The sequence below is a fragment of the Lissotriton vulgaris genome, chromosome 3_1, assembly GCF_964263255.1.
Source record: "Lissotriton vulgaris chromosome 3_1, aLisVul1.2, whole genome shotgun sequence".
NCBI lineage: Eukaryota > Metazoa > Chordata > Amphibia > Caudata > Salamandridae > Lissotriton > Lissotriton vulgaris.
Genome location: NC_141689.1, coordinates 1,160,390,368 through 1,160,413,152, shown reverse-complemented (window position 1 = coordinate 1,160,413,152; position 22,785 = coordinate 1,160,390,368).

Below are 22,785 nucleotides of genomic sequence, written 5' to 3'. Positions count from 1 at the left end.
CTTGCTGTAGAGTATGGGGCATTACCTGATGCAGTCTCCTGATATTGAGTGCTGTGTTCCTGCCTGGGACAAACCCGCATTGGTCTTTGTGTATTAACTGTGGTATGTACTGACAGAGCTGAACAGCCAGTATCTCGCTCAGTATATTTAATATATATTTTTTTTAATAATAATAATGACTTTATTGCATGATTAATTAAAACCTTCGCAAACAAGTAAAACATTAATTCACAAGATGTAGCTTCACCTATAAAAAATGCTAAAAGATTACAAATATGTTGTAATTCTATAAAATTGCAGGGGAATAAAAACTTGTAGGTAAGATAGTTCTTCGTAGTTAATAAGATAGATCAACATAAGGCTTGTTCTCGTGGATGGATGCACCCAGTGAAGTGATGTTTGAGGAGAATACAAAAGTCGATGAACTCGAAGCAAGCCCGTGCTGACTGCTGACACCTTGGCAACCAAGGAAGTATTTCTAGGTCTTAATCAGAGCACTAATGGAGAGGGTTGTTATACTTGTCTCATAGCCAGCTGGCATAGCATAAAGACCGGTAACTTGTGGATCTTCCAGATTTAACTTTGCGTTTGCTTCCCTCATAAACCAAACACGGCTGCAATACAGGCGGATGTTAATGCCCTCGAAACAGGCCTTTACCGCCTCCTTGCAAGATCGAACCTGACTTGCAATCAGGAGCAGTTTTAGAAACTGTCTCCTTTCCACTCTCAAGCCATTGCAGATGCATAGTATATGTACTATATCTTCATTTAGATCTCCACACAATCTGCAGCAATTAGAGGAGATTGTTCCTTTCCAGGGAGGAAGGTGGGGCTTTGCTGGTAAGATTCCCAGCCTCAGATGAAGGAACCGTTCTTTTGTTATCCTTACAAAACCTGTTCCTAAGTATAGTTGGGGCTTTGTTGACATGTAGCTCTGGATTACGAACCAGCCGTGGGCCCTCCTGCTAAGGGCAGCTTTATCTTCTGCGAGAGATACAATCTTTACTGATTTGTTTACCAGGACCTTGAAGCTTTTCTGGGATAAGCAGGAGTCCCATAGGTCCTGTAAAGCTAGCAGCTTGATTGCTGAATGAAGATAACTCATCGCTGGGCTGCTATCAATTCTCGTTGAGATTTCCAACCACAGGTATGAATTCAATGTGCCCGGCTTGGCTCCTTTATTTTAAACCAGCATTTGGCATAGGCCCCTTTCCGTGAGATTTGCTGCTTTAGCCGTCCGAATTCTAATCTTATTTGCTCTGGCGAGGTAAATTGCGGAAGATTGAATATTATTCTTAGGGCCTTCGCAACCACTGTGTCCAAGGTAGCCTCATCTCTTCCTCTCATTGCTTCACTTCCGTAAGTGATAGAGGGTAGCAGCCGCGCTCGAAGCACTTCTAGCAAAGGGAGAAGGCTAGGGCCAGTATGTTTAATTTTCATTTTAACAAATATAACAAATAACCATAACTAGAAAAAGTTAAACAAACATACTATGGGCCAGATTCACAGAACTAACTTAAGACAAAATCCTAAACTTACTACCATTTTCGTATTCACAGAAGGCACTTACTCATTTTGGTATTCACAGAAGACACTTACTCTTTTCGATATTCACAGAAGTTAGGAGTCCTAACTTTAGGACTCCTAAATGCCTTCTGTGAATACCGAAAGTCTAAAGATTAGGATTTTTCTCAATTTAGTAGTAGTAAAGTTGAGAAAAATACCACTTTTAAGACTTTCGGTATTCACAGAAGGCATTTAGGAGTCCAAAAGTTAGGAGTCCTAACTTCTGTGAATACCGAAATGAGTAAGTGCCTTCTGTGAATACCAAAATGAATAAGTGCCTTCTGTGAATACCGAAATGGTAGTAAGTTTAGGATGACAAATGACATCACTGATGGCATCTCATTTGACATCACTGGTGACATCACTGATGACATCATCCAGTGACTGTGTGTTTCTGTAAAGTTTAAATGGTTTTATAACCTGTGGTATGTGCAAATGTGACTGGAATGGCAAGTCCCAGAAAGAATATATGATAGGGACGGGCCAAATGAAGCAAATCAGACATCAGATAAATTGTACCACCGAATTTGCTGTCTACATACTGGAGTGCCCTTGTGGCCTCCGGTACGTGGGCAGCACAAAACATCCACTCAAAGTAAGGATTCTGCAGCACCTATGTGCCATCATGAACAAGGACTATAGCTATCCTATGGCTCGCCATTAAGAAGAGAGTCACAATAGCAATAATGGCAGCCGGAAGTTCTATGGCATAGATAAAATACCTAAAAACATCAGGGGTGGAGACCGCAAGGTGCAACTAAGGGTCAGAGAGTCCAAAAACATCATAGATATGGAGAGTAAGACTCCAAAAGGACTCAATTGTGGGGAGGAATTGTCCTCACACATAGGCATCTGAAGCTAGGATAGGACAGGGCAACAGTTAACCCGCAGTATGTTGAGTATTGTATGTTCAGAGTAATGACTATCACAATTTTTAAAGGTGAGGCCCATACTCATATTTTCTATTTTAGTAGGTAACAGTAGGTGTTAGTATCCACAATTGTGGAGCACCTGGTGTCGTAATTTGACGGTGATCGGGTTAGCGTTAAGCTTTGCTACACAAATTCCCCTTATCTTGACTATGGTTGTCGGAAGCCATTTTGAACGTGCCGGCGGCCATTTTATATGAATGCGTCGACTCGTGGCCAGTATACCCTTTTGTCCTTTCTCTGTACCACTGACCACTCGAGTTTGCCCAGCAACAGGCTATTTTTAGTGTTGGTCAAGCTCGCACATGCGCAGTCAAGCCCTTTGTACTAGCGGACAGTCATCACTTAGGAATGTCCCTCCAAACTGACCAGTGGTGTTGTAACTCCTCCCATGAGTTGGCTGTGTTCCAAAAATGACCATGTATGTACCTAAAACTCTGTAAACGTGTTCCGCCTACATTTTTATTGCTGTAAAAACTGTATAAAAGAGGTCTCGCACCGATGTTCGGTGTGATACTTCTTGCATCGCCGAAGGGTGCTGTATGAATGTACCACCACCCCATGGGGTCTTAATAAACTTGTCTTTTGCATTTTCCAGTTTCCGTGCCAACATCTTTTATGGTGTAGCGGGTTTTGCGGAGTATGTAGGCCTGGAGAACCCAATACCACAAATTGGCGACCACGAAGGGACTCATCGGCGACTCGGATGCCCGAAGGAGAGGTCGTGACGAAGGATCGGAAACTCGCCATGGACGCGTACGCTGCCACTGAGTGACCCGAGTCTTGGCACCCACTGTGTTTTCTTCCTTTCCTTCTGATCTGACCTTCCAGGTGGCGCCGGTCCTCGGTTGAGATCCTGCTCGTTCGAGTTGTCGTACAGTGCCGGTTTGGCTGATTCGATTAAAGACATTGGCAGTTGGAACCTGGATATCTGAGAATTTGGTAAGCTTGTGATTGGTAAGAAAGTCTACGGATGCTTGCTGTGGCTCTTTGAATATGTTTTGAGTTAGCTAACATTTGATTCTATGATTTGAATTATATGTGCAGTGCACTTCACATAGGCGGGCATGTAGAGATATTTCTCTAAACTTGTTTTTGTTTGAACGGCACATTTGTGTGGAGTATATTAAGTGCCATTTTTGTGGTATCACGTTTCCGTGATATTTTTGACATGCCTGTTTTAAGCACACTTCGAGGAATGTGCTGTCTTGGAAATGGTACCAATTATCGATTAAATGAATCTCAGCCGGCTCCCCCAGAGGGGACTCCCAATCGGGAAATGGATATCAAATTTGGCCTTCCCCCTATATTATACATAGGCTTTCCTGTTTTCAGTTTCTATTTTTGGTAAATTCTGGTGGGGTTTTTTCAGTTTTTTCAATATCTTAACAAACGGTGGTTATCAGTGGTTACACATTTTCGCGCCATTAAAAACAACAGAAACAGTGTTTTTCCAGTGTTTATGGAATTTAATTTAATTTTAATTATTGCTTGCTTTCTGCACTGATGAGGTATATGAGGTCCAAATAAATTTTTACTGCACCGGAAAAGACTACAAAGTCAATTTTCATTAACTCTGAAGATTGTAAAGATGCTTTAAGCATACCTTCTAGCAAGTGACAAGGATCTCTTACAGGGAAGCACTTCAGCTCAGGTATCGATTTTGACGGACCATCATACAACTTTTTCACATACGTAGCTGAATTACTGCAAGTACAAACAATATCACTCCAATCTTTATTAACTTGGTAGGAAGTTTTTTCAGCAGCATTCCATTTTTACCAAACGTCTGGTGTCATGTTTTCACCACTATCTCAGATGCTTGGTGACAACATTATTTTCACATATACCTGTCACTACATCTTGCACTGAATGTTAAAAGCTTGAGGTGTTTGGCAATTCACATGCAATCAATACTTACTCACTAGAAAAGGGGGCTGATGTATCAAAGGATTTCACCCATTCTCTGTCTGTGGGTTAATGCGACAGTACATATTAGGTAAGATTCTTATGAAATCAGGCATTTTACCTATCAGTAAAATCAAATGTAGCCAAAATATCAAATATGATTTTGATGTTTCCAGATTCTCTTCAGTTTATAAAATAACTAAATATGACCTAAAACATGCTTCTAAACACTGCATCTTTAGACCAAAGACCGCAAAACTGAAAAAAGCTGAAGGAAGAAGAGATAATGTTTTAGTGACATCCTTAAACAACAATAACTTAAGCAGAATAATGTTAGCATTCTTTCTTGATGCTATCTTGTATAACACAGTTACATTGTACTGGGCCCTTCAGGAAGAAATACAAATGTCACTTTCACTCATCTTTTCCTTTCTTTGAATGACACTTAGTTTGTGGTTGCAAATGTGTTTTTTCAGTGTTTAAATGTTTACACCGGTGATGGCTATTTTCCTTTTGGTGGGGCGTTATCAGTTATTATAGGTTTAAACCTAAAACCAGATAGCCTAATTATACAGTGAATTATGGAACAAGTATACGAAATCTGATCCCGAGTTGCAATGGCCACTACATGGGTCGTTTGATTTACGTTCAGTATGTGGAGCAATGTTTGTTTCAGCGTAGGTCTAGACAAGATATGTTTGATTGTGTACGAATGTGGGAGAAAGCAGTGCGCGAACGAATGAAGCGTGAAATAGCCTTGGCGGACAAAGAGCAGCGGAAGGCTGCTCGGGATAAGGCTTTACAGCTGGAGGAGAAGGAGTTGCAGGAGAAGAAAGAGAGGGAGGCACGGGAACGTAATTTGCAAACGAATGGTCAATTCCCTATTCAACGTCCTCTTTATCCTGTCCTTACTAATGAAGTTGATGATTTTTCATTATTAGATCGGTGCCGGCCTCCGTATGTTCTGCCTACGGCCCCAGACGAGGACTCGGACGGAGATGATCAAGGGAGTAAGAATGTTAGGCTAAGTGCTAGTGAGGCTGCGGAATTGCGCAGTTTTGCCCGTAAATTAAACTTGAACAAAATAACTATGTCAGAGATTAATGATGAAATGAGTAAGTGGTCCGAACGAGAACGGTTGTATTTCTTGGGTCAGTTTGGAGATGAAGATGTAGACCGGTTTAGGAAAAATTCAACTGATCTAGATCCTAAGGATATATCAGTTAATCGTGAGAATATGCGTAAAGGTTTATTTGTTATTGCAGATGCGGATCGGTTTTTCCATCGGTTGGTCCAGCTACGGGATGAGGCATCAAGATTACGGGAAGCAAGAAAAGCATCAGATGTGCCTGCGCCGGGGTCGACGGAGATATCCAAAGAGTGTTCTATCTTTGGAGCAGATAAGAGTTCTACGGTTCATGTTATGCCTATGCGTGAAGCTGCACCTTTGTATGTCCCTCCTAAAGGGCAAGGTACAAGTGACGATAAATTGTTTGGGGATGCCAAGGGTTATTTCGTATATAATTGGGTTTATACACCTTGGAATAGAGCAGATGTTATGGCACTGAAAAATGCTTTACCTGATCCCCGTAAAAATCCGGCAGCTTTATATGAAGGAGTGGAAGGGGCTATTTCTTCATGTGTTATGACGTTAGTTGATATTGATCTTTTCTTTGGGTTAATATTGCCCCCTGATATGTGGAGAGCGATTCGTAAGTTTGACGATCAAGCCACCTGGGGAGCGGATTGGAAAACTCTAGGCCAAGCTGATTTAGATAGGGAGCCTGCATGTAAGCCGTGTCAATTAAAATTAGATCTTCCAACGGCTATCTTAAACAAATTGAAAACGCTTGTCCCCCCTAAAAAGACTGATTGGACTATGTTAGCTTCTTGCAAACAGAAGGCGGATGAGTCGGTGTCTGACTTCTTCTCACGTTTTGAAGAAGCATTCCATGATTACAGTGGGCAATTATTAACAGATGACACGGGTAGGCATTTGTTTGTCGACAAGTACGTGGCTAATCTGCCGGAGATTGCAAAGCGTTTAAAGACTAGTGAAAGTTCCTGGACCACAGCGACCCCTGCGTCCTTATTGACTATGGCTCAGTATTATGAGCGACAGGAATTAGAGGCTAAGGAAAGTACTGATAAGAAAGCAAAGGAATTAAAGACGAAAGTGATCTTGGCTCAGGTTCGTGCTACACAGCCGAGAGGGAACGATAGAGGCAGGCGTGGAGCGTATGGTACGTCTTCTGGTCGTACTGACATTGCTGGAGATCAATGTGCATATTGTAAAGAGTTTGGACATTGGGCTTCAGATTGTCCGGTGCTTCGAGAACAACGTAATCAGCGGGGTCGAGGAGGTGAAAGGACACGGAATACTTATTCGGGAGCGAGGGGCGGAGCAAGTGATCGTGGCAGGTTTGAGGCGAGGGGTCGTGGTCAGGATGATCATAATACTTTTGATCGACGGAATCAGTATCAGATATCGGAGGGTGAGAATGTGGAGTCTCAGGATTATGTGCATGCATAGGATTGTGTAGGATGGGGTGTGGAATCGGTTGAAGTACCAGTAGATCAAAGAGGTCCATATGTATCAGCGGGTGTTTTGGGTTCTACTGATCAGTTCCTGGTTGATACAGGAGCTACTTGTAGTGCTCTGTCTAAAAACTTGGTTCCAAGGGCTCCCCTGTCTGGCGAAATGATTACATCTATAGGGTTCGATGGAACACCCTCTCTTAGCCCATTGTCACAACCCCTTACGTTTTACATTGACAGATTCTTTGGTCCGTGCCCATTTTTATTGTCGCCGAATACTCCAGACAATATTATGGGCATAGATTTGCTTAAATACTTCCGAGCGACCATACGCTGCGCTCCTGAAGGAGTGCGGGTTATTTTGAATGACATTTATCCAGATGTAGGGAGACTGTGTACTAGGCAAGAAATTGAAGCGCTAGCCTCTCTCCCACAAACGTTATGGGCTACTTCGGACACGGATGTGGGACAGATGCTTATTCCCCCTATTCGAATAACTGTTAAGGAGGGTGTGTCTCTGCCACGTGTACCACAATACAAAATCTTTAGGGAAGGTGAAATTGCCTTAACTCACATTGTACATGATTTGATTATTGCAGGAGTAGTGGAGGAAGTTCCCTACAATGTCTGTAACAGCCCGATTCTTCCGATTTTAAAGAAAGATACTGATGACAAAGTCTATCGATTTATTATTGATTTGAGGGAAATTAACAAGATCGTAGTGCCCCAGTACCCGGTGGTGTCTGATATCACCACCTTACTTACTTTGATTCCGCCCACTGCTACTACGTTTACTGTGATAGATCTCAAAAATGCCTTCTTTTCCATTCCCATACATCCCGACAGCAGATATCTATTTGGCTTCACATTAAATAATAAATCGTATAGATTTTGTCGAGTTCCTCAAGGCTATACAGAAAGTCCTAGCATCTATAGCCAGGCTTTAAAAAGACAGCTCGATTCTTTTGATTTGCAGTCTGGAGTGGCCCTTTCCAGTATGTTGATGATATCCTACTTGCTGCAGACACGCATGGACAGTGCGAGGAGAGTACTCTTGCTTTACTCTCCTTTCTTGCTCAGAATAATCATAAAGTATCTAGGAAGAAACTACAATATTGTAGGCCAAAGGTGAGCTATCTCGGTCATCTTTTGTCTAAGGAGGGGCGTGCATTAACATCTGATCGAATTCAAGCAATTTTAGATACACCAGTCCCCCGTACTCAGAGAGATGTGCATGCTTTCATAGGTTTAACGTCTTTTTGTAGGCAGTGGATAATGGGGTTTTCACACATTATAAAACCCTTGTTAGCGTTATTGTCCAAAACTACACCAATGCCCCTTGAATGGACAGATGAATGCCAGAATGCTTTTGAACAATTGAGACAAGCTCTTTGCTCTGCACCAGTGTTAGGTACACCAGACTACACGAAGATTTTCACGTTGTACGTACACGAGAAAGATGGGTGTGCATTGTCAGTTTTAGTGCAGACACACGGGGATAAGCAGAGGCCCTGTGCGTACTTTTCGGCAATACTTGACCCTGTAGCACGAGGATTACCTGGGTGCTTTCGAGCAGTTGCAGCAACAGCAGTGGCTATACGGCAGAGTGAGGGAATAGTCTTATCACACAAATTGCTGGTGTTAGTTCCCCATGCGGTAGATGCTCTGTTAAACCAAACAAAGACCCAGTATCTCACGAGTGCACAGTTAACAGGATATGAGATCACACTGTTGGCGCCACACATCACACTAAAGAGATGTGCTACCCTGAACCCTGCTACTTTATTGCCGTATCCAGTTGCTGAGGGCCAGGAGGAAGAACACCATGATTGTGTTTTCCTGACTGAGGAACAAACAAAGGGTCGTGTCGACTTACAGGATACGCCACTTTCAGATGTGGATGGAGAACTGTGGGTTGATGGATCGTGTTTGAGGCTGCCAGATGGCACAACTTCTGCAGCATTTGCGATCACGACACTTAAGACAGTGGTAGACGCAGCACGAATACCACAGAAATCGGCCAGGCATATATAACATTTCTATGGCAAAATGAAACCCCTCATTTTGTTCCTTTTTAAATTAAATGTATTAAGTGTTACCACTTTATTCCAATCAAGATGACTTCAGGTGTGTCATAAGTAAGTCTGTTAGCGTTCTAGTTGTTCTTTAGAACACTCTGGGACATTCTGTCATTGGGCTATAGTTGGGCTACATCTGGCTGATATTTGGGCTACATTTGGGCTCTTTTGTCTCTGGTGGCCATCTTGGGAGACTGCATATCAGAATTTTTTCAATAAAATATAAGAGGATTTGAGAAGTCACTCAATTTTTCTTTCTTCAGCACTAATCATAATTTCTATGGCAATATGAACCCCCTCATTTTGTTCCTTTGCAAATTAAATGGTTTAAGTGTTAACACTTTATTCCAATCAAGATGACTTCAGGTGTGCCATACGTTTGTCATTAGTAAGACTGTTAGCGCTCTAGTTGTTCTTTAGAACACTCTGGGACATTCTGTCATTGGGCTATAGTTGGGCTACATCTGGCTGATATTTGGGCTACATTTGTTTTTTTTGTCTCTGGTGGCCATCTTTGGCCTACATTGGGCTACATTGGGCTACATTTGGGTTCTAACATTTATATATATAGCCCAATGTAGCCCAATATATATTTTTTCAAAGTTAATTTTCGTAAAAACCACTGGAGCATATATCTTGAGACATAGCAAAGGCACATCCGGGTACCAGTTCCTACAATTTTGCCAAGTTTGGTGGAAATTCATTCAGCCGTTCGGGCTAAAAGTGAGGTTGTTCGCCCTATGGATATTAACATGGGAAAAACACATTTTGGGACCCCCCTTTTATCTCGGTCCCCGATTGACGAATCCCCCCAAACTTTCAAGGAAGGACCGGAGCTCCGTGAGGCAAATTTGAGGGAATTTTCAGGCAGATTCGTCAACCGGCGCCAAAGTTATTCACAATAGAATTTTGAGATTTAGCATTGAAAAAAATCCTAACTTTAACTACCTACTGGCGACCGCCAGTAGGTAATATATATATATATATATATATATATATATATATATATATATATATATATATATATATATATATATATATATATATATATATATATATATATATTCACTGAAAAAACCATAGGTTATAGACCATATATAGTTAGGAATTAGAATTTACAAAACCTTGAAAATTCACTGAAAAAACCATAGGTTATAGACCATATATATAGTTAGGGATTAGCATTTACAAAACCTTATTTTACTCACACAAAACCATTGAAATTTGCATATATAGTTAGTTGCACTAACTATATATCGCGCACCCGCAATCCACTGCTGATTATGTCACATATTACATCATTCATTAAATGGTCAGTGACATCACTGATGACATCACTGATGACAACATCCAGTGACTGTATGTTTCTGTAAAGTTAAAATATGTCTAACATATTGAAGAATGAGTGGATGTATAAGTGTCTGGATGAAGGATTTAGTAGGTGCATGACTGACTGTATGAGAGAGTGATTAAATGTGTCTCACTGAGAGCATGGGTTAGTGACTAAACTGTCTTAATTTGTGCATCATTATTTCTGTTGTTCTGTAAACTGCTCCTTGTTTTGATCAGTGGCTATATGATTAACTATATGGGTTATTGATTGGTTGCCCAAGTATTTGTATGGGAGAGTGAGTGTGTGTGTGGGGGTGGCTGGGAGGTGTGTGACTCTGAGCATAGATGTGTGAACAGTTGATTCACTAGATGTATGGGTTCAAAACTGCATGTGGAAACAGCTGTATGGGTGGTTGTCTGTGTGCATGAGTGTATTGGTGAGTGAATGGATATGTCAGTGCTACATGTCAAATTAAGTACATTCGTAAAACACAGTACAAGTGAGAGTTGTCATATATAAATTACTGTGTTTAAGAGCCAGTGAATGTGTGAGTGGCTGCATGGATCATTTAAAACTTGTATCAGTGATTGTAAAAGAGAGTAAATATGAGTTAGAATATGTTTGAATTTGTAAGGTGTGCATAATTGTATAGTTGAGGAAATGGAGGTGTGATTGATTCTTTGCATGACTGACTAGGTGTGTGAGTAACTCCATGGATGAGTGACAATCTGTGAGTGTCTGTTTAAACTGAGTGTATCTAAGGTTATATTAGAGTCTGAAGAGGTTCATCGTATTATCACATGAATGATGTCATCAGTGATGTTGTCAGTGATGTCATTTGAGTTGTCATCAGTGATGTCATCAGTGATGTCACTGACCATGTCATGAATGATGTAATATGTGACATCATCAGCAGTGGATTGCGGGTGCGCGATATATAGTTAGTGCAACTAACTATATATGCGAATTTCAATGGTTTTGTGTGAGTAAAATAAGGTTTTGTAAATGCTAATCCCTAACTATATATGGTCTATAACCTATGGTTTTTTCAGTGATTTTTCAAGGTTTTGTAAATGCTAATTCCTAACTATATATGGTCTATAACCTATGGTTTTTTCAGTGAATTTCAATGATTTTTTAATAGCAAATATCAAAAGCTGTAAAATGTATTCTCCTTTTAAAGGAAAAATATATTTTATATCTTTTTAATATAATTTTAATATAATTTTTTTATGCATCTGCCAAACCCTGACCTCTTAATAGTGCACTGTGGTGGAAATTATTTTGGGACTATCACAGGGGTTGGTCTGGAAATGCTTTTAAAGGACACCTTTCATCAATTGATGACACTTTTTCCCCAAACTGCCTTGGTATATTCCAATATATGCCAAAGACAGGAATGGAACTGGTCCAACCAATTTTGTCCACAATTTGAGAAAGCACGGAAACATGTGAATAAATCTGTTTCTGCTTACATGAGAGACTTTAGAATGGGTTTAATATACAACAATAACTTGTGTTACAACATGCAAGACATCTACAGAGGAGATGGTGTGCACTTCTCCGATGAGGGGAATAGAATATTCCTCCTGAATTTAAAACTGTGCATTGGAACCTACTTGTAGGTACCTAAATTAGCCACAGAACCCAATAGCTCTTTTCAGAGCTACCCTACCTCTGATCATTCAAAACGTTTATCTTTTTCTAACTTTTTTCACAATTTTTCACCAAAGTACGCTCCCCGGTTCGCTTACCGGTGCGTACTTTGGTTACCTTCTACCCATTCCGAACATTGTTTCCCCTCCATCTTGTGTCTCAATTCTACCGATACACAAAATGGAGGACTCCGTAACGCTGCCGGTACGCGTACCGGTGCGCGAACCGGTAAGCGCTCGATAAAAAAAGGTGGGAAAGTAATTTACAGAAAAACCACTGGAGACACTTTCATCAAATATAGAATAGGCCCTACTACATAGCAGTCCCTACCATTTACCCAAATTTGATGGAATTCCATTGAGAAAATTATGCTGTAGGCCTGACTAAATATCCTGAGGTAAATTACATGACAAAAACACATATGAAGTGTTAGAATTGACAACCAATTAAAATGTTACCTTCATTTTCTACTATTATTTCAAGACATTTCATTGGTTATGTACCTGAATATATATAAAGAAAGAGAGAGAAACACAGCCATTTTGACTACTACTTCCTGAAGTACATTTGAAGAGCATTTTCACCGAGAACTTAAACTTCTTTTTCAAAGGTAAGATATAATTTTAAAAATTTGAAAGGAGAACTATGTTATGCACTTTAAATTAATTTAGGAAAACGTTTTCAGATAGTTACATACTGTCCCTTTATAAGAGTTAGTCATTGAGAAAGACTTAATTATTTAAATTATGGATTGAGTTAGGCTTCTGTGGTGTAATTATGAATTTACTCAGGCTTCATCACAGGCACTTTTTAATAGTTCTACTTCCTGCCTGAAACCATGCACTGCCCAAAGATAACTTCACTGTTAAAAACTCACAAATACCTGTCTGAACTTAAACCCTACAGTGCCCTATCTCCACTGATATATTTATTTTTTATGCAATTGACAGCAAGAAAATGGAAGCACAGCAGAAAGAAAATACAATTTCATTTCAAAATAAGAATGAAAACAATCCTAACAAAGAAAAAGAAGATCTTGACTTTATGTATGAAACAGTAGACCAAGAACTAAGAAAATGTGCTGAAGAATGTGATTCTTGGAATGAAAAGGAGGACATTCCTGATAATTTAATGTTACAAATTCTCTTAGATTATGAAAAATCAGAACAATAAATATTAATTTTAAAAGTTAAAATTGTTTGAGACATTATTCTTTTTAATATGAAAATTATGAAATAGTACCCAAAAAGATAAAATATAAAGTGAGACTTAAAATATACTGTGCAACTTTTTGTGTTACATAGTAAGTTTGCCCATAGTTACTTCCTTTCTCCCACTATATTATCTCTAATGTGTATTTAACATCTCTTTATCATCTCCTGCCTCCATGTTCTTTCTGCTTTCCTGACAGACTATGTTATGAATTCCATATACCACAATACCTTCGGAAACAACATGCAAGATATCTACAAAGGAGACGGTGTTTATTTATTTTTAGACTCGCATTGGTACCTACATGTTGGTACTTAAATAAAAAAAACAAAAAAAACAACAAAAAGAACAATCAATAAACATACAATATTTAAAAATTCTTTCATTTTTTTTCCCTATATTACGCTTCCCGGACCGCTTCCCGGTGCGCGTACCGGGCGCTCCCCCCGCAAAAAAAACCGATAATAAATATATCTTTTTTTTGCCCGCGGGGCCCTTTTAAAGCCCCCTCATCAAACCTAGGGGGTCAGGGAGGATGTACTCTGCCCCCTTATGCTCATTTCCCCCTTTGTTTTTGCCACCTCCTGTGTCTCGATCCTACCGAGACACAAGATGGCGGCCGCTCGGACTGTTTAGAATGTTCACAGTCACCGGGGAGCCAATCCGCTTCTCCTCGCGAAGTTCCGTTACGCGTCAGGTACGCTAACCGGGGCGCTAACCGGGACGCTGTCACAGATATATATATTTTTTTGAACGTTAATTTCTCAAAATCCACTGGAGCACATATCTTGAGACCTAGCAAAGGCACATCGGGCTACCAGTCCCTACAATTGTGTCAAGTTTCATAGAAATCCATTCACCCGTTCGAGCTAAAAGTGAGTCCAACCGCCCTATGGAAAAATGAATGGGAAAAATGCGTTTTGGGACCCCCCTTTTTTCTCGGCCCCCCCTTGACGAAACACCCCCAACTTTTCGGGGGCTGCTCAGAAACAAAATGTGCCATTTTCCTGAAAATTTCAGCCAATTCCGTCCACAAACGCCAAAGTTATTCTACATCGAATTTTCAGAAATCCCATAGGAAAAAAATCCTAACTATATATACCTACTGGCGACCGCCAGTAGGTAATATATATATATATATATATATATATGTATGTATGTATGTATGTATGTATATATATATATATATATATATATATATATATATATATATATATATATATATATATATATATATATATATATATATATATATATATACACACATATATATATTATATATATATATATATGGCGGTCGCCAGTAGGTGTATATAGTTAGGATTTTTTTCCTATGGGATTTCTGAAAATTCTATGCCAAATAATTTTGGCGTTTGTGGACGGAAAATGGAACATTTTGTTCCTGAGCAGCCCATGAAAATTTGGGGGGGTTTCGTCAAGGGGGGGCCGAGAAAAAAGGGGGGGCCCAAAACCGTTTTACCCATGCAATTTTTTATAGGGCGGTTGGACTCACTTTTAGCTCGAACGGCTGAATGGATTTCCACGAAACTTGGCAAAATTTTAGATATTGTTTGCCCGACGTGCCTTTGCTATGTCTCAATATATGTGCTCCAGTGGATTTTGATAAATTAACGCTCAAAAAAATATATATATCTGTAACAGCGCTCCGGTTAGCGCCCCGGTTCGCGTACCTGTTGCGTAACGGAACTTCGCGAAGTGAAGCTGATTGGCTCTCCGGTGTCTGTCAACAGTCTAAACAGTCCGGAACGGCCGCCATCTTGTCTCTCGGTAGGATCGAGAGACAAGAGGTGGAGAAAAACGAAGGGGGAAATTAATGAAAGGGGGCAAGGTAGACCCCTCCTGACCCCCTAGGAATGATGTGGGGGCTATTAAAGGGTCCCGTGGGGCAAAAAATAAAAAAAATTAAGTTTCAATTTTTCGCGGTAGAAGCGCTACCCGGTACGCGGACCGGGAAACTAACCGGCACTGTAACGGGAGTCAGCCATCTTGTGTTTTGGATGAATTTAGACACAAGATGGAGGATAAAGAATGTTGGGATAGGGTATAAGGGGGCACGGGAGACGTATCCTGACCCCCTAGGTTTTCTAAGGGTGGCTGAGGAGGCTCATATATGTCGGGAAAAAAATGAATTTTTCGCGCGGTTAGCTGCCGGTACGCGAACCGGGTAGCGAACCGGGAAGCGAATATAAGTGAAAATTAGTGAAAAAAGGTACATTCAAAATTTTTAAAGAGTAATCATAGTTAAGGTAGCTCTGAAAAGAGCTTTTGGGTTCTGTGTAAGTTCTAGGTACTTATAAGTAGGCACCAATACACAGTCTTAAATTTTGTATGAAAACTCTGTTTCCCTCATCTGAGAAGTGTACACCATCTCCTCTGTAGATGTCTTGCATGTAGTAACGCAAGTTATTGTTGTAGATGGAGCCCATTCCATGGTCTCTCATGTAAGCTGAAACAGACTTATTTACATGCTTCCTCGCTTTCTCAATTTGTGGACAAAATTGATTGGACCACCTCCATTTCTGTCTTTGGCATATATTTGAATATACCAAGGCAGTTTGAGGAAAAAGTGCCATCAATTGCTCAAAGGTGTCCTTTAAAAGCATTTCCAGACCTACCCCAGTCAAAGTGCCCAAATCATTTCCTCCACAGTGCACTATTATGAGGTCAGGGTTTGCCAAATGCAAAAATGTTTTCACCAATGGTATCAATTGGTGACATTTCAATCCTCTCTGGCCAATCCATTTGATTTCCACATTTTGTAAATTGAGGTTGTGTAAATTTCTGTTATCAGCATACCTGTAGGCCAAGTGGATGTAGTTATGTCCAAGAATCCAGACAGAAAACATGGTGAAAGGAGGTTCTGCTGCAGTCAGATGAAGTGTGGGAATGAAATGGCAGTTGGAACAGTAGGAGTTTGTAATGAAAAAAATTGTGGAGTTTTAGTGCTAATGATTCAGTAGCAGTGATTGGTGGATTTTGATTGCTGAAAACAGAAGGTTAGGGTGCATGGATGTGTTCTTTGAAAGATGTAATTTGAATGGTTAAGAAAAAATGATTTTAGGAAACATTGCAGTGGATTAGCAGGTGTACTGAGAGTTCAGAGTTCATTTGAAACATTGTTGTGTGAACTTTTAAACATGTGAGGTCTATCAGGAGGTAGTTGCTATGGAAAAAGGGCAGAAAGGGCAGAGGGGGGAAGGGTGTTGATTTGAAAAAAGTGAGGGAAGAGTTTTGATTGGGTGACATGAGAGATATGTGTGATGAATTACAGCATCTCTGTGCCATTGTTGGTTGCAGCCTCTGGAGTGCATACCTTTTGCTCTGCTAAAGAAAAATTGGTGTGTTTCTGAGACTGTTTTGAAATTCAAAAAGCATTTGGTAAGGTGAGAAAAGATTCATTTAATTTAGATAGAGACTAGTATATTTTATGGAGAAAATAAGGAAGCCAGCTGTGCATTTAAAATGTTGTTTTGTGTCAAGTGTTTTCATAATGTTTTCCAAAAAGATTTTGCTTCTTTGACAAAATAAAATTAGAGATAATGTGAAGTATTAGTACTGACAGGGTGTGCTTGTACATAGGAGCTGTGCTGTGTTTTCAAATTATGACCAGAAAATCGTTTTTTTTTAAAAAGAAATGCTTTTTACATTTATGAGAAGGACAAAATGGTGTCTGCTTCTTTAAATAAATATTTCACTTCCCACCATGAATATGGGAGAATAATTTGCTTGTTTGTTGGTTTAAAAACTCGTTCCTTGAAGTCATTTAGGTTTCACAATATGTTCTACAAGAGTTTCATAGTCAACATGGGGGCATATTTACAAGGCTTATGAGCCACATTCACGTCATTTTCTCCATGTTAAAAGTGACTTTAAAGGTGGTGCAAGGTCCTTGTAAATACGCCCTCATGAGTGCTTGGCAAATTTAAGTCATTTCTCCCTGGTGCATGTGCCTTGTAAATACGCCCCCATGTGTGCTAGACAATTTTAAGTCACTTCTCCCATGAATCTGGGAGACTAATTCGCTTACATGATGTGTTTAAAAATCGTGCTAAGATGAGAAAAGATTCCTTTAATTTAGAAAGAGACTAGTATGCTTTTTGGAGAAGACGTGCATTTAAAATATTGTTTTGTGTCAAGTGTTTGCATTATGTTTTACAAAAAGATTTTGCTTCTTTTACAAATTGTAATTGGAGATCATGTGAAGTATTAGTACTGACAAGGTGTGCTTGTACATAGGAGCTGTGCTGTGTTTTCAAATTATGACCAGAAAGTCGTTTATTTAAAAAAAGAAATGCTTTTTACATTTATGAGAAGGACAAAATGGTGTGTGTTTCTTTAAATAAATATTTCACTTCCCACCATGAATATGGGAGAATAATTTGCTTGTTTGTCGGTTTAAAAACTCGTTTCTTGAAGTCATTTAGGTTTCACAATATGTTCTGCAAGAGTTACATAGTCAGCATGGGGCATATTTACAAGGCCTATGAGCCACATTCACGTCATTTTCCCCACATTAAAAGTGATTTTAAAGGTGGTGCAAGGTCCTTGTAAATACGCCTTCATGAGTACTTGGCAAATTTAAGTCATTTCCCTGTGGTGCAAGGTCCTTGTAAATACGCCCCCATGTGTGCTAGGCAAATTTAAGTACTGACAGGGTGTACTTGTACATAGGAGCTGTGCTGTGTTTTTAAATTATGACATGAAAATGGTTCATAAAGAAAAGTAATGCTTTTTACATTTATGACAAGGACAAAATGGTGTCTGCTTCTTTAAATAAATATTTCACTTTTCACCATCAATCTGGGAGAATAATTTGCTTGTTTGTCGGTTAAAAAAATCGTTACTTTAAGACATTTAGGTTTCACAATATGTACTGCTAGAGTTTCATAGTCACTATGATAATAATGACATACATTTGGGACTGTTTAGGGGGCATGGATATGCTGAGGCTTTTGTAATTGTCAAAGGAGGTGAGTTATGTACATTGCACTGCTGCATACAGTCCTCACCTTCTGCGTACTCTTGGAAATGCTAGACTACATCTGCACAATGAGATACCTAAGCTGAGGAAACACAGGTGATGTGATTGTGAAATGAGCAAAAATATTTGCACGTTTTTCAATTACATCACCTGTGTTTCCTAATATTACTAATCACATTGTGCAGATGAGGTTTAGGCCTGTCCAGGGAGGCAGAGGAGGTATGGCCTTTGTTCAGGAGTGCAGTGGACATGACTCACTTCATCTGTAGGCCTGCACATGTATTATCTCCTCTGTACTCTTCAACAAGCCTACATTTCATCTGCAACCCTGAGTAGGCCTCAACTCAAACAAACCTCTGGATAGGCCACACCTTATCGGCATCCTGAACCAATCATTTAAAATGTTAGGGGCAGATTTATGATGGCCGTGCGCCTCTTTTGCGCTGCCGTTGTGTCACTTTTGTGACGCAGCGGCGGCGCAAAAGATGCGCCATGTTGCGACATATTTACAATGTGACGCATCTATGCAGATGTGTCATGCTGTAAAGCCCTGCGCCACATGAAACCTGCGCCAGGTTTCTTGTGGCCGTTCTGTCGCAGGGTGGGCGTTCCCTCGCATGAAAGCCCTGTAAAACTAACGCAGTGAAATCTACAAGATTTCACTGAGTCAGCTTTATGGCATTGCTGAATCAAATCCTTACGTCTGCTTGAAGCAGGCGTAAAGAGTGACGCACCATGCAATGTATGACTCGCCCCTGTGCATCGCAGGAGTCATGTCGCGCTTGCGACGTGACTCCTGCAATGCGCTGCTTTTGCGGTACAGATGTGTGACGCATCTGTGCCGTTTTTTCCCCATGGTGCTCCACTTTGTAAATGTTAAAAGTGACGCATAAGTGGTGCAAGGGCCTTGTAAATACACCCCCATGTGTGCTTGGCCATTTTAAGTCACTTTCCCTTGGTGCAAGGGCCTTGTAAATACGCCCTCATGTGTGCTTGGCAATTTTAAGTCACTTCCCCCTGGTGCATGGTCCTTGTAAATATGCCTTCATGTGTGCTTGGCCATTTCAAGTCACTTCCCCCTGGTGCAAGGGCCTTGTAAATACGCCCCCATGTGTGCCTGGCCATTTCAAGTCACTTCCCCCTGGTGCAAGGGCCTTGTAAATACGCCCTCATGTGTGCTTGGCCATTTCAAGTCACTTCCTCCTGGTGCAAGGGCCTTGTAAATACGTTGTTATGTGTGCTTGGCAATTTTAAGTCACTTCCCCCTGGTGCAAGGGCCTTGTAAATACGCCCTCATGTCTGCTTGGCAATTTTAAGTCACTTTCCCCTGGTGCAAGGACCTTGTAAATACGCCCCAATGTGTGCTTGGCAATTTTAAGTCACTTCCCCCTGGTGCAAGGGCCTTGTAAATACGCCGCCATGTGTGCTTGGCAATTTTAAGTCACTTCCCCCAGGTGCAAGGGCCTTGTAAATATGCCTTCATGTGTGCTTGGCGATTTTAAGTCAATAACAATAACATCAACAATGTCTGATGTGGATCAATCTCTAGATGTGGAACAATCTCTAGATGAGGAACAATCTCTAGATGAGGAACAATCTCTAGATGTGGAACAATCTCTAGATGAGGAACAATCTCTAGATGTTGAATTAAAATTATATAAAAGTTTTCAAAAACACCCTGTGTGAAGTGTCTTTAATATAACAGTGAAATAGAGTCTCAAAATTAGTTGAGATTAACATATAACAGAGCACAGGTCATATGTAGAAGCATTCCATTCCATTGCTACTATTTGAGAGTTTAAAATGTGTCTATGTTGTTAAATTACTGTAGGTAGAATTGACAACTAGTGTGTTAATTGTTTGCCTACTGTTATTGGTTTACTGTTTGGTAATAGTGGTTAATGACAATTTAAAAAAAAAATTCCACAGATTCAACTCAAGATCTTTTGAAAAATTCAAAAATGCCCTCAAGGCAGAGGAGAAGAAAAGAAGCAAAGCAACTTACACCCCACCTTGGTAAACATTTGCAGCAGTCCTCTACTATAATAACATGTCAAGTCGCCAAAAAAGCTCCGGGTAAGAAAATGAAATCATTTAAAAAAAGAATTTGCAGACGAAAAAATACCACTACAGAACATGTTTTAGTGCAGAAGAAGAGAGACAATTTAAAGAGAAAGGAAAGGCCCGTCAAAAAAGTTTCTGCTAGAGCAGGAGATAACTCTGTGCATGGCAGTAGAAGGGAAAATCAGTTCAGGGACATTCGTAGACGAATGTTCCGCAACTGGATAATTGTCAATTTGTTAAAAAATTTTAAGAAAGGTCAACAGAAAGTGGCATTTTATAAGAAAAAGAAAAATGTAGAGAAAATTATTGATCAGGCTTTCGAAATTAAGCGAAAGTTATTTATTTTGGTAATCAAAAGAATTAGGAAACTAAACAAGGCAATTTATGATTTCAAATCAAATAGTAGATGGAAGAGAGTAGTTAATCGTACTAATTTTTGTGAAGTTTTCTCAGGAGAATGGATGCATAGTTCAAGTAGTGAGGCATTTTTCAATGAGGAGAGTTACTCCCAGGACAATGATTTGGTGCATGCAGTTGACACCAGTGGTTGAGCATATGAGGTGAAAGACGGTTGTCCGGTTGAAAAAGAAAAACTTGTGTCTGCAGATGCAGAAGAGGTGTTAGGTGATGAAGTTTTAGGAAGACGTCCTAAGGGTCCAGAGTACACCTGGAAGTGTAGTAGTGTTTGCAGTGTGCGACAGGATTCCATCAATTTGCTTTGTGATTTTGTTCGTACATTTAATAAGAAAAGTTTAAAACAGAAAATGAAGTTGTTGCAAGAGTTAGACCCTTGCAGAGTGAGAGAAGTGACAGGTTTGCATGGTCATTCATTGGCTTGTCTTTCCAGAAGAGTATGCCAGAGTGTTTTTCATCATTTCAGGATGCTAGCAGTGCATCATAATAAAGTGAGGAAATTAGTGCGAATGTTGTAATATGCTAAGAGTCCAGCAATTATGCTTAAACAATTAAGCAGGGCTCTTTTGCATGGTTCCGAACTACATGTGAAGAATATTTGTGAAGAAATTGAGTTCTGTTACTTTGCTAGTAAAGAGAACAATGTTGAAATTGACCCAGTAGAAGAAGGTAATGTGGAAGAGAGTGTACAGATTTCTAATATAGATAAGTTTCACAAGGAAATTTCCATCTTTCAGGTGAAATCAAGTGAGAGGCCTAATTTCACTTGTGTGTGTTGTTGACAGACTTATTATAAGAATCAGACTAAGTTAGTGGATTTATATGCAAAAAGTGAAATGGAAAAAAATAGTGAATGGAAGGATTTTGCCAAATACTTGATGGTGGAAAATGGTTTTGATTTGGGATCGGACCAACGTATGTACTTATTGTTTTAACAAATTAAACCAAAACCGGATGCCTGCTAGAGCGGTTCATAATAATCTGGAATTGGTTGACATTCCTTCAGAATTGAAGGATTAAATACTTATGAATCTATTTTGATTCAAAGTGTGCATCCCTTTCAAGCTATTGTACGAATGGAGCTAAAGACAGGGAAATTGCCTCCATCAGATTTACAGAGAGGATTAAAGGGAAGAGTTGTTTATTTGCCTTTAGATTTGAAGAAAAACATTAATACAATTGGAGTAGAGAAAGTGGAAGAGGAATCTCTGGTTATCCTAGTTAATGGGGTTCCGACAAAGAGTAAGAAAATCTGGCAAGATTTAGTGGATGTTAGGAAAGTCAAAAAGGCAACATTGTATTTGATAAAAAACAATGAGTACTACAAGAATGTATGTGTTGCAGAAGAGGAAGTAAGTGAAGAAGAGGACAGCGATTTGTGTGTTGGACAAATTGAGAAAGTAGAAGCCTCTAAAAATGAAGAAATATATGAACATTATAGTGTTCATCCTTTGCATTCCAAGGAAGTCATGGGGAATGCTATTGAGTTGTTTCAAATGAAACAAGCCAAAGGGAGTCCCATTAGTGTTTGGGAGGAAAGTTTGGAAGCTTGGTGTTTTCCACAGTTATTTCCCACAGGTCGAGGAGGACGATATGATGAGCGACCTGATCAAATTCCTGCTTCTGAATACCGGACTTTACGATTGTATTCAGAAGATCCTAGGTTTCGTCAATGCATTCCCTATTTGTTTCATCTACTGTTTGAAAGTGATCTGTCTGGACTGTCTTATGCAGTGAACCACATTTTGAAAAGTGGTGTACAACTGCGAAATATCTAGGCAAGGGACTTTATGGATAAAGTCAATGTGCAAGACAGTATTTTGGATTCTCACCTGATTAATCTCATGGCATGTCAGCGTGGTACTAATGAGTATTGGTACCGTCGTCATGGTGACTTAAAATGTATGCTGAGGAACTTAGGAACTCCCACATGGTTCCTCACTCTCAGCTGTGCTGAGTATGGCTGGGAAGACTTACTTGAATTTCTACGAGAGGCAAATGGAAACATTGAAAATATTGAATTCAAGACACCCGGAGAACTGTGCTCTTTGGATCCAGTGAATGTATGCAGGTACTTCAATCATA